This window comes from Trachypithecus francoisi, unplaced genomic scaffold, assembly GCF_009764315.1.
Source record: "Trachypithecus francoisi isolate TF-2019V2 unplaced genomic scaffold, Tfra_2.0 Lachesis_group6, whole genome shotgun sequence".
NCBI classification, from domain to species: domain Eukaryota; kingdom Metazoa; phylum Chordata; class Mammalia; order Primates; family Cercopithecidae; genus Trachypithecus; species Trachypithecus francoisi.
In genome coordinates this window covers 122,184,953-122,197,114 of record NW_022681471.1, presented here as the reverse complement: position 1 = coordinate 122,197,114, position 12,162 = coordinate 122,184,953, and positions in this window count along the sequence as shown.

The window sequence follows — 12,162 nt, the reverse complement described above, 5'->3', positions numbered from 1 at the left end:
GGCAGGGGTTGCAGTGAGCCGAGACGGCGCCACTGCACTCCAGCCTGGGTGACAGAGTGAGACTCTGCCTTAAAAAAATAAATTAATTAATTAAAACAAAAAATGGTTTGAGAGTCTTCTTTACCCTTCTATTTCTACTTTGATGAGATCGGGCACATTCAGGGTGGTATGGCTGTAGTCTGTTTCCACTTTGAATATTATTCCGTTCCCCAATTTACCAACGCCATTTGCTTATTTTGTTATATTTTCATGAAATATTTCAAGCATAGAAAACACACAGAATAACATAATAGAGTGAAACCACCTTTGCAAAAATTATAACGGAGGAAATTATGACAGTGAAAGAGATCAGACCTAACCTACTCCATTTTGCTTCTAACCTTTAAGCTGTCCTCATTCATTCCTGGACATAGGCCGAACTAAATTTGGGAAGGAATTCAGTTCATGGTTTGACTCTGAAACAAAACTGATAATAGCCCTTTCCCAAAAAGACCCCCTTCTTGCCTAGAGACCAGTCTGCCTTTGCAGGACTAACAAATTAGCTACAAGATTAGAAACTATAGTTTAAGGGTCATGCAGCCTCCCCAAATTGCTCCCAGGAATAATATCACTATTATGAAACCTAAGATCAGCGCTTGAGATATTTTGCAGACCCTGCACTCCATGGATCAACTGACACCACCCAGACCAGATATCTGGCTCAACCATTTCTGCTATCCCACCCAGGAACAGAAGACATCAAGAAAACCTTACTTCGACCCCCTGTTATTCCATCTCTCACCCCACCAATCAGCACTCCCCACTTCCCAAGACCCTACCTGACAAATATCTTCACAAACTCTGATCCTGGAATGCTCCAGGAGACTGATTTAAGTAATAATAAAACTCTAGTCTCCTGCACAGCCGGCTCTGTGTGAATTACTCTTTCTCCACTGCAATTCCCCCGTCTTGATAAATTGACTCTGTCTAGGCAGCAGGCAAGGTGAAGGAACCTGCTGGGCAGTTACAAGAGTAGCACATCCCTGATCCAGTCTTGTCAGATCACTTTTTTCCAAGAGTGAAACTGTGTTTGAACTAGTGATTAGTAATTACAGACTAGTAATCAAACAGTTCAAACGAATCAGAGTTGTCCTTCTACTAACATTTATGCTTTTGACATTTTCCCCTCACCTATATGTTATGCATACTTGGAAACAGGCATTTGGACATGGTAATGGTCATTGGATACTACTCCTATGTTTGTAAATAGGTGCATATGAGTGACTCTGTTCTCAGCTTTTTAGCTTTAAATTTTATACAGTCAGATTTTTTTACTTAAGAGAGTTATTACTAAAATAAGTGAGGACCGGGCATGGTGGCACATGCCTATAATCCCAACACTTTGGGAGGCTGAGGCAGGTAGATCACTTGAGCCCAGGAGTACAAGATCAGCCTTGGCAACATGGCATAAACCCTATGTCTACAAAAAATACAAAAATTAGCCATGGGCGGTGGTGTGGTGCCTGTAGTCCCAGCTACTTGGGAGGCTGAGGTGGGAGGCGGAGGTTGCAGTGAGCCAAGTTTGTGCCACTGCACTCCAGCCCGGGCAATAGAGCCAGACCTTGTCTCGAAAATAAAATAAAGTGAGGAATATCTGCTTTCCCACCTCTACAAATTCTACAATTTGGTTACTTTATATTTGTATTCTTTCCAATACTATCAGCAATTTCAAAAATGTTAAAATGGAAATCTTTATAATAAAAGTCAGCAATTCTCAAACATTTTGGCCTCAGGAATCATTTACGGTCTTAAGAATCATGGAGGATGGCAAAGAGTTTGTGTTTATGTGGATTATATCAATTGGTGCTCACTGTATTAGAAATTAAAACTGAGAAAAAAATTTAAATATTTATTATTTAAAAATCATAATAATTAACCTAATGTGTGTCAATATAAAAATGTGTTTTATGAAAATAACTATTTTCTAGATTAAAAAATAAATTTGTTGAGAAGAATGGCATTGTCTTACATTTTGCTGTCTCTTCAGTACCTGCCTAAATAGAAGCAGTTGGATTCTCATATTTGCTTCTGCAGGGGCCAAAGGAAAACTTCCACTTCACCTTCTGATGGTTCACTGAAAATCAACTGACAAAAGGTAGATTAATAGGAGAAAAGGCATACAAATTTATCAATGTGCACATGGAAGTCATACAAAATATGAAAACTCAAAGAAAGGGCCAGATGAGTGATGCTTTAATACCATCTTGAGGTTACAGAAAGAAAGGAGGCTTGGAGCACAGCAAGAGTGGTTGTGGAGGGGAGAGAAAAGGAGAGGCTTGGCTAGCAAAGGCAGTCCTGTTATGCAGATGAAACCTCACATGTAGCAGCTCTCAGAAAAAAATATGTTTCTGTCAGGCCCCCAAAGCTGTCAGACTCCCAGTCTCTCTAGCCAATCCTTCCTAGATCTGGACAAGGGGCATGGGGGTAGAGAAAGCCTGGCTGTGTATTTCACCAATGCAGATTTTTCTCCACAGATGCAAATCTTCCCCCACAAAAAGCAACTTTTTAGCTATCTGCGTGTTTCCAGTCCTCTGAATAGCCACCTTGAAATATATCAAAGAAACATATTTTGGGGACAGGTGTGATAGCTCACACCTGTAATCCCGACATTTTGGGAAGCTGAGGCCAGTGGATCACCAGAGGTTAGGAATTCGAGACCGGCCTGACCAACATGGTGAAACCCCATCTCTACTAAAAACGCAAAAATCAGCCAGGTGCGGTGGTGTGTGCCTGTAGTCCCAGCTACTCGGGAGGCTGAGGCATAAGAATTGCTTGAACCTTGGAAGTAGAGGTTGCAGTGAGTCAAGATGGTGCCACTGCACTCCAGCCCGGGAAACAGAGCGAGACCCTGTTTCAAAAAGAAAGAAAGAGAGAGAGAGAGAAAGGAAGGAAGGAAGGAAGGAAGGAAGGAAGGAAGGAAGGAAGGAAGGAAGAAGGAAGAAGGAAGAAGGGAAGGAAAGAAAAAGAAAGAAAGAAAAGAAAAGAAAAGAAAAGAAAAGAAAGAAAAGAAAGAAAGAAAGGGTATTTTGAGTGAAATATTTTTGTTTCCTTTACTTCTGTATTCAATATATTGTGAAACATTATTTTGGTTGAGAAATATGAATATGGAGAAAATCCAGCCTCAAACAAATACGTATTTAGAAATGAGGACAGTATCTTGATAGCCTTTTTAGATAGCTGTGGATACTCATCTTTGATATTATGCCAAATCGCAAGTGATGGTATCCTAAAGAAAAGATGCATTGTGAGATTTGAAACCATACTGTTGTACTTTTCCTAATCTGTTACATTAAAACCCATTGGCATATCTTGCATTTTGAACGTATCCTTTACCCATGCACAATTTTCTAACATCATGTTGATTGTTAGGGATATATTGATTTGTTGAGCTACGCAGATTTTCTTCATACAATATTTTAACATCACACTCATTAATACTAGGGATCTCATCAGAGAAGTCTTTAAGTGTTGTAAAGCTATCAAGCTCCTGGGGGCAGATTCAAGTTGTCTTAAATTTTAATTGTCATTTGAAAACTCATTGTATTATTTGCATCAAATACTGTCAATCGTTTTCCTTAAAGTGACAGACTTGTATCATTCATTTTGAGAAAATGTCTGCCTCGCCCCCAAATCTGAATAATGATTAGTTGTCAGTTGTCCTTTCAAGTTCAAATAGTGTTACATGAAAACAGCAGCTAGTTTAGTTGGCAACTCATACAGTGGCACCTCACCTCAACCAGTCACTGAGTGCTTGTCCTTGAGACAGTATATGAAGTTTGGTATGCAATTGAAATGATTCAGATGTACTTCTTGTTCCGTCATACAGAATTTAAAAATGTGTGCTCCGAAATTTAGTAAGAGTAATAACTTTGACTGGCATTTGTTTTGTCCTTCAAGTGTATAATGGTGAAGAACACCTTGGCTCATGCTTAGGTGCTAGCAGTTTTACTCTCCATTCCTTGGCAACATTAGTGCAAAATATCAACCCAGTGAAAAAGACAAATACCATCTTCGAGATACTATGAGAATAGTTTCAACTTCATGAAACACCTAAAAAGTTCTCACAGACCCCCAGGTGTCTGAGGACCACTCTTCGAGGTCTACTGATGTAAATCTCTCAACAATAGTTTTTCTTCTTTAGGTAAGTTTAGTGTCATATTTTTACCATGTTTAGCATTATATACGAATTAGCATTCTTTCTTTCTGGAATTATATGTATGTATACACTGTAAGGCGCTGGCAATACAAAATAAAAAACAAAGCAAAAACAAAGCCCTTGCCCTCATGGAATTTCCATTCTACTGGGTGAGATCAACTATCATCCAGTAATCGGATAACTGTAAATGTATAATTGTGATAAGTGCTATGACTGTCTTGATAGAAGCAATTAATCTGTGGGTAGGAGGTTAAGATACAATGCTTCTGAAGACACCATGTTTGCCTTAAAACATCAAGGATTGTTGGGTGTTAGCAGGTGAAGAAGGTGGTGGTAGAGAGTGCTCCAAGTAGAGGGACCAGCCTGTACAAAGATCCTGAGGTCCGAGGGAGCTTGGCATGTTCAAGAATGGGAAACACCTCTGAAAAGGGGAGACGATGGTAGGCAATAATTCCAGAGTGGAAAGTATAGACCAGATTACACAGTTGTCTCTGCTAACATTGTGGCTTTTATGCAGAGGTGCCATCAAAGCATTTCTACAAGGGGTGGATTAATCAGATTGGCAGTATGAAAGGATCACCTGGACAGCAGTGTTGAGAATCAGTAAATGATGTTGTCAGGGGCAGGTGGGCAGGAGAATGCTGGGGACCACTTAGGAGGAGGCTGTGGTAGTAATTTAGAAGAGAGAGCAAAGACAGTGGAAGAATTGTGTTAGGGAGCTGCCATGGTCAGGAAGTGATATGGACTCAACGAAAGGGTGGGTGTGAGTAGGAAAGAAAATGGTTTCACAGATAATACCGTGGTTCTTTGTTTGCCCAGTTGGATAGGTAGTGGTGCCCTGGGGTAGCCATTTCTCATTAAACTCAGACTATCTGGGAATAAGACTAAAAGGAAGGGAAAAGAAGGAAAGGGAAGGGGAGAAGAGGAGAGGAGATGAGATGGAAGGGGAGGGGAAGGAAGGAGAGGGGAGGGAGGAGGGAGAGGAGAGGAGAGGAGAGGAGAGGAGAGGAAAGGAGGATAGGGGAGGGGAGGTTAAGGGAGGAGAAGGGAGAAAGAAAACACATTAACACCCAAGGCCAGGAATTGAGGATAGTATCAAATTATTAGGAGAGGAATTTGAATTTATTAAATTCGTTTTATTAATTGTAGCCTAAAAAGATTTTTTTCAAGGAATTACTTAGACATTCTAAAAACATTAATTTCAGTTTGCGTTTTGTAAAACATGTCTACTCTTAGCAGTGTAACAGTCTGTTTTGGTGTTTGATCTCCTCTATAGAAGATGAGTTGTTCAGGACACATTCAATAAAGGACAGGACTTTCAAACATCCAAAAGATGAGCTGATGCCCCCTCCCCAGGGCAGTCTGCACTTCCTGAGCAGCCCCCTTGTGCCAGGCTCGCTTAGATGTATCCACAGGTGCAATTACGGTGAAGGTTTATGACAGCACAATGTGGTAGGTATTGTCACTGCTACCATTTTACAGATGAGGAGCTCAGAAATGTTGATGTTTGCCAGTGATCACACCACTCTCAAGCATCAATACCAGGATTGAAACCCTTTTCTTTCTTAAAGCAGCTGAATGATATTTCTAATGCAGAGGTCTCAGGTTCAGAGGGGCTCATGGAACTCTTTGAGATCCTACTAAAAACAACTAACCTTCTCCGTAAAGTTCACATTTGCACATGCACAAAATTGACACCCAATTTCTAGAGACTTTATGTTCTCTTGCAACTAATTCAGAGATTGTCCAAGAGCATTTGAAATCCAAGGTTAAGGAAGGTCTATTCTAGGGCCTTTTAGAAGCTATCACTGGCATTGTGTTCAAGTCTGGTCAACGTAAATTTTTAAATACTAATAGAATAAAAGCCAACCACCTTAGATTTACAGATTGCAAGTTGGTTACTCTCCATAGAAGTACCATATAACCCAGCAATTCCACTTCTAGATATATAAACAAAAGAATTAAAAATAGGTATTCAACCAAAAACTTGTACACGCATGTTCATAGCAGTATTATTCATAATAGCCAAAAGGTGAAAACAACCCAAATATCCATTAACTGATGAATGAATAAACACATGTGTGGTATACCCATACAATGGAATATTATTTGGCGATATAAAGGAATGAAGTCCTGAGCTGTGCTACAACATGGATGAACATTAAAAACATGCTGAGTAAAAGAAGCAAGAAATAAAAGGCCATATATCTTTCCATTTATATGGAATGTTCAGAATAAGCAAATCCACAGAGAGACAGAAGGTAGATTAGTAGTTGCTTGGGACTAGGAGAGGAAGGAAAGCGGAGTGACTGTTTAACAGATACAGATTTCTTAGGCCAGGCGTGGTGGCTCACGCCTGTAATCCCAGCACTTTGGGAGGCTGAGGCGGGCAGATCACTTGAGGTCAGGAGTTGGAGACCAGTCTGGCCAACATGGTGAAACCCCATCTCTACTAAAAATAAACAAAATTAGCCAGTCGTGGTGGCATGCGCCTGTAATCTCAGCTACTCAGGAGGCTGAAGCAGGAGAATTGCTTGAACCCAGGAGGCAGAGGTTGCAGTGACTCAAGATCATGCCACTGCACCCCAGCCTGGGCGATAGAGTGAGACTCTGTCTCAAACAAAAAAAAAAAAAAAAAAGAAAGAAAAAGAAAAAAAAGATATGGATTTCTTTTGGGGTGATGAAAATGCTCAGGAATTAGATAGAGGTGATGGTTGCACTAAAAGTCATGAATTGTACGCTTTAAAGTGACTAAAATGGTGAAGTTTATATTATGTGAATTTTATCTTAAGTTTTTTAAAACAAGATTACATGCAAGAAACAAATGCCTGCCTAGCAAGCCTTCTTTGTCCTTCATTCCTTCCTTTGCCTGGGCTGGGCTATTTAGAGAAGCTTGTGTTTATTTATCCTGGCCCAGGCATGACATCCCTGGTGGGCTGGTGTGCACCTATGGGGTGAATCCTGGCAGCCTTCTCCAGGGGTGCCCATTGCAACCTAGGGGCCTAGCAAAGTGCGTGGCCATCCCTATGCAAAAGCCAGGTCCTATGTGCTTGCACGATTGCCCACATTTGCAGCATCTTGTTTGCATTAAAAAAAAGGCAGGCTTTTAAATATGGGCTTTTAAAGCCTTTAAACCTGAAGTATCATTCCTTTTATCTTTTTGATCTCTTCCCTAGATGCTCTTGGTCAACAATTTCTGCCCTGTTGAAGATAGCAGTGGTTCTCAAATAGGTGTGGGTATGGGGGGGGTGTTGTGTCCCCCAGGGGACATTTCACAAAATCTGAAGACAGTTTGGTTGTCACAACTTGGGATATACTTGGGATATACTACTGGTATCTAATGGAGAGAGGCCAGGGACGCTGCTAAACATCCTGCCATGTGCAGTGAAACCACCTTTGCAAAAGTTATAACTGAGAAAACTATGACAGTGAAACAGATCTGACATAACTGACTCCATCTTGCTTTTAACTTTCAAGCTGTTCTTGTTCATTCCTGAACATAGGCCAAACTAACTTTGGGAGGAACTTAGTTTATAGCTTAACTTTGAAACAAAGACGGTAACAGCCTTTTTCCAAAACAAACCTCCTTGCTGCCTGGGGACTAGACTGCCTTAACAGGAGTAACAAATTAGCCACAGGATTAAAAATTATGGTTTTAAGAGTCACTGCTATAAAACCTGAGATCAGTGCTGGAGATATTTTGCAGATCCTGCATTCCAATGCATCAGCTGACGCCACCCAGACTGATAAACTGGCTCATCTGGCCTTGTGACTCCCACTCAGGAACCAACTCAGCACCAAGAGGACAGCTTCAACTCCCTATGATTTCATCTCTGACCCAACCAATCAGCACTCCCCTTTCTAACCCCTTACCCACCAAATTATCCTTAAGAACCCCGATCCCTGAATTTTTGGAAGACTGATTTAACTAATAATAAAACTCCGGTCTCCCGTACCACTCTAGTCTCCCATGCAGCCAGCTCTGCGTGAATTAAACTCTTTGTCTGTTACAGTTTCCCTGTCTTGGTAACTTGGCTGTGCCTAGGCAGTGGGCAAGGAGAACCCATTGGGCGGTTACAGCAGGACACGCCCCCAGGCCCCCAACAAAGAATGATCTGGCCCCAAATGTCAATAGTGCCGAGGTTGAGAAACTCAGGATTATAGTATCATTGATATCATATAATTGAAAAGTCAATTACTATTTATTGTGGGCATTGTCATTGAGATAGGTCGCATTCTCCTGATCTCTGTGAAGTGTGAAGCCACTGCCCTCTGAAACAGCCCTGAGGAGAGGGTTCTGGAACTCTGCAGGGAAATCAAAGACTTCAGCCTTGTAACTTATTTATCCCACAAAGATGATATCCCACGTGGCCCCAGTGTATATACACATCATAGAGCTATAAAATGAAAATTAATTCCTCCCTGTCCAGCACTGTGGTATCCACATGCTAGTCTGCACGGTAGACACAAGCAGGTAAGAAATTAGAACTTTATTCACAACATAAGAAGAACATGATCTACACAGGAAAGAAAGAAAACATTATTCTTACCATTTTTCTCTGTAATAAAACACAGAAAAATAAACTAATAATTATTAATAATTTTATCATTAAGTTAATAATTTTATCATCAGTGCATCTCTTCATATTAAGGCTTATCTACTGATTTTTACTAACCTATTTTAAAAAGGGTGGTCCTTTTGTCTTGCAAGGGAGACACTGGCTGTATAGATGTTTCGTTTTCTTAAATAACATTCTTTTTTTTTTTTTTTTTTTTTTGAGACGGAGTCTATCCCCCAGGCTGGAGTGCAGTGGCACAATCTCGGCTCACTGCAACCTCTACCTCCTAGGTTCAAGCAATTCTCCTGCCTCAGCCTCCTGAGTAGCTGGGACTACAGGCACACGCTGCCATGCCCGGCTAATTTTTGTATTTTTAGTAGAGACGGGGTTTCACCATGTTGGCCAGACTGGTCTCAACTCCTGACCTCAGGTGATCTGCCCGCCTCAGCCTCCCAAAGTTCTGGGATTACAGGTGCGCCCCACCCTTAAATAATATTCTAATAGTGGTAAAACAACTACTTTTAAAACATGCACCGTCTTGAGCGAAAATCAGATCCTCCATTTGAAAAGCCTTGTCACTGTCTTTCTGGAAGACAGCAAACACATGCTGCATAAATCAATAACAGATTCTTAAATATTATCCTGCAGAGAGAATACATGTTCAAAACAGCCTTAATTATACTTACACATTGCCTTAGAAAATACTGTAGGGAAACCGTTGAGTAATTATCCAAGCGGTTTGCTGTTGAAAGTTTCACTCCTCAAAAAACTATGCTTGGCCTCTCCCTAGTTGCAGGAAAAAGCCACAATTAGGAGATGTCATGTTGAACACATTCTCTGATGATCTGGTGGTCACATTAGAAGGGTTTCGTTTTAGTTCCTCTGCAATATGCTTACCAGATTGATTTGGACCTACCCCTTCAGCAGGACACTTTCCAGCAGTGGCCATCCAAAATAAATGAAAACATCGTGTTTGAAGTCAGGGACACTTGCTTACCTGGGTTCACCCATACTGAAAATGTCAGGAAGTGAAATTCACATCTTTCTTCATCTAGGGGACTGGCCAAGCTTTCCTGATAATAGTATGCACTTCTAGGAGGCCACTGAAGCCAGGACTTCACATGTTTGTGGTTGGAAAACTATTGCTACAATCGAGAGCAATGTGTTGGGAAGAAATTAACAAATACACACGAGGTTGGGTGTGTTTCTCAGCAGAGAAACCGACTCTGTGCTGAAATTCTTGTGTGGAAACATCTGTTTCTAACCATTCTGAGCAAGGAAGAATGTGGACACCGAGCATGTGGTTCCCTTGGAAAATGCTTACCTCACAGTCTTGACCTAAGAGATGGCATCTGGACCAGGGAGGAAACAGAAGTGATCCTGGAATCACATCCTCTTAAAAACAAAACAAAACAAAACAAAAACCCCCCACATCCTTATGCCTTTTTGAAGGGTTTCTTCACAACATAAAAATTATCCAAATTTCCCCTTAGAGTTTATTTTTTTAACCCCTTACCCAATTTCCCATGGTTAACATCTTACGTGACTTGAGTACCTTTGTCAAAATTAAGAAACTGTCATTGGTGCATTACAATTAACTAAATCCCAGACTTTATTTGAATGTCACCAGTTTTTCCACTAATGTCATTTTTCTGTTCCAGGATCCCACCCAGGACACCACATTGCATTTAGTTGCCATTTTTCTTTGTCTCCTTCTTAGATTTTGATGATCCTCCTCTCTTCATTTTCACGGAGATGGTAGCTTTGCAACAATTTCTTAAGCAGCTTCCCTAAACATACAGGAGCCAACTTTTCAATTGTATCCATATCTAATAAAAAAAAAAACCTGTGGGAAAATTGGAAAATTCAGCCAAAAGGCTCTCCTGGCTGCCATTTTTATCTACGTAAAACCAATCACAATTCATTTAACAAATTTATTTTCCATGATGTTATTGGCTACTCTCCATAACTCAACATACAACTGAGTCCATTTCATGGGTCAGAACAAGCGGTTATCAGGTAATAAGAAGGACCAGACTAGAAGAAGCAAGTTCTTAGGAACTAGACTTCCAGACTGGGAAAGAACAGAAATTTGGACTAGATCAAGCTTAAGTGGATGAGGGGATATTCAGATAGCTGGATGACCATATCCAGAGAGTTGGGCTACAGACCATTTGGGAGACCCCAGGCATGTGGCAGCAGAAAGTGGAGCAGACATTAGGAGCAAGGGAGTGGGTTGGCAGTGGTAGGAAGGTGGATGGATGGGCAGGTGGGTGTCTGAAAGGGCTAGGAGAAATGCAAAAGCCAGCAGGTGATGATAGGGAGGTTGCTAGAAAGGGCAGGAAGGACATCAGCTTGGGCCTACACTGCATACAAATCAGAACCAGGGTCCTGGTGGACTTGTGACCTCATATGCACAGTTCTAGCCTAGATTTCTCATGTTCTGAGTGGATTTGATGTTTTGGAATAAACTGGCAACGAGTAGTGATCTCTAAACACTTTACTGCTTAAATCCATGTGAATTTAAAAATTTCATGCCATGTTGCACCATTATACAGTGGTTGGCACCTTCTAAAATGGCCCCCACAATTCCCCACTCCTGGTGTTCATGCCCTTGTGTAGTCCCCACTTTGAGTGTAGGCTGGACCTAGTAAATTGACATTGGCAAACAGAATGTGGCACAATTCATGGGATATTACTTTCAAGATTAAGTTCTAAAGACTGTTATTTCAGCTGTGCTTTCTTTCTGGCTCTTCTTATTTGTTCTCTCTGGTGAAGTAGGCCATCATATTGGGAACTACACTACAGAAAGTCTCATGCAGCAAGAAACAGAGGGTGGCTTCTGCCGATAGCTAGCTAGGTAGGAATGGAGGCCCTCAGTCCAACAGCCTATGAGGAAGCGAATCCTGCCCACAACCACTTGCATGAACTTGGAAGTGTCTTCTCCTCCAGGTTAGCCTTGAGATGATCCCCTGCTCAACACTTTGATTCCAGCCTTGATTCCGTACAGACTGTAAGAAACTGAACCAGAGGACCCAGCTAAGCCCTCCCAGATTCCTGTCCCACAGAAACTGTGAGGTAATAAATATGGTGTTTGAAGTTGTTACATTTTAGGATTATCTGTTATGCAGCAATAGGTGACTGATATATACACTAACGTCATTCCACTCTTAGGTCAGTGGTATAATATTATGTCATCAAGTGCAGCAATACACAGCTGTGAGGACAAAGTGTTAAACTTGAACTCTAGTCCCTAATGGGTAGAGAGGTACCTGAGGTAGGGGGACAGCAACCAAACATGACACACAGAAGGAAGGCTCTGAGAAATGAAAGAGAATCAACTGTAGCATGGAAATAGGAAATTCATTATTTCCAGCAAGAAAACAAAAAGACGCAAACTGGACGATA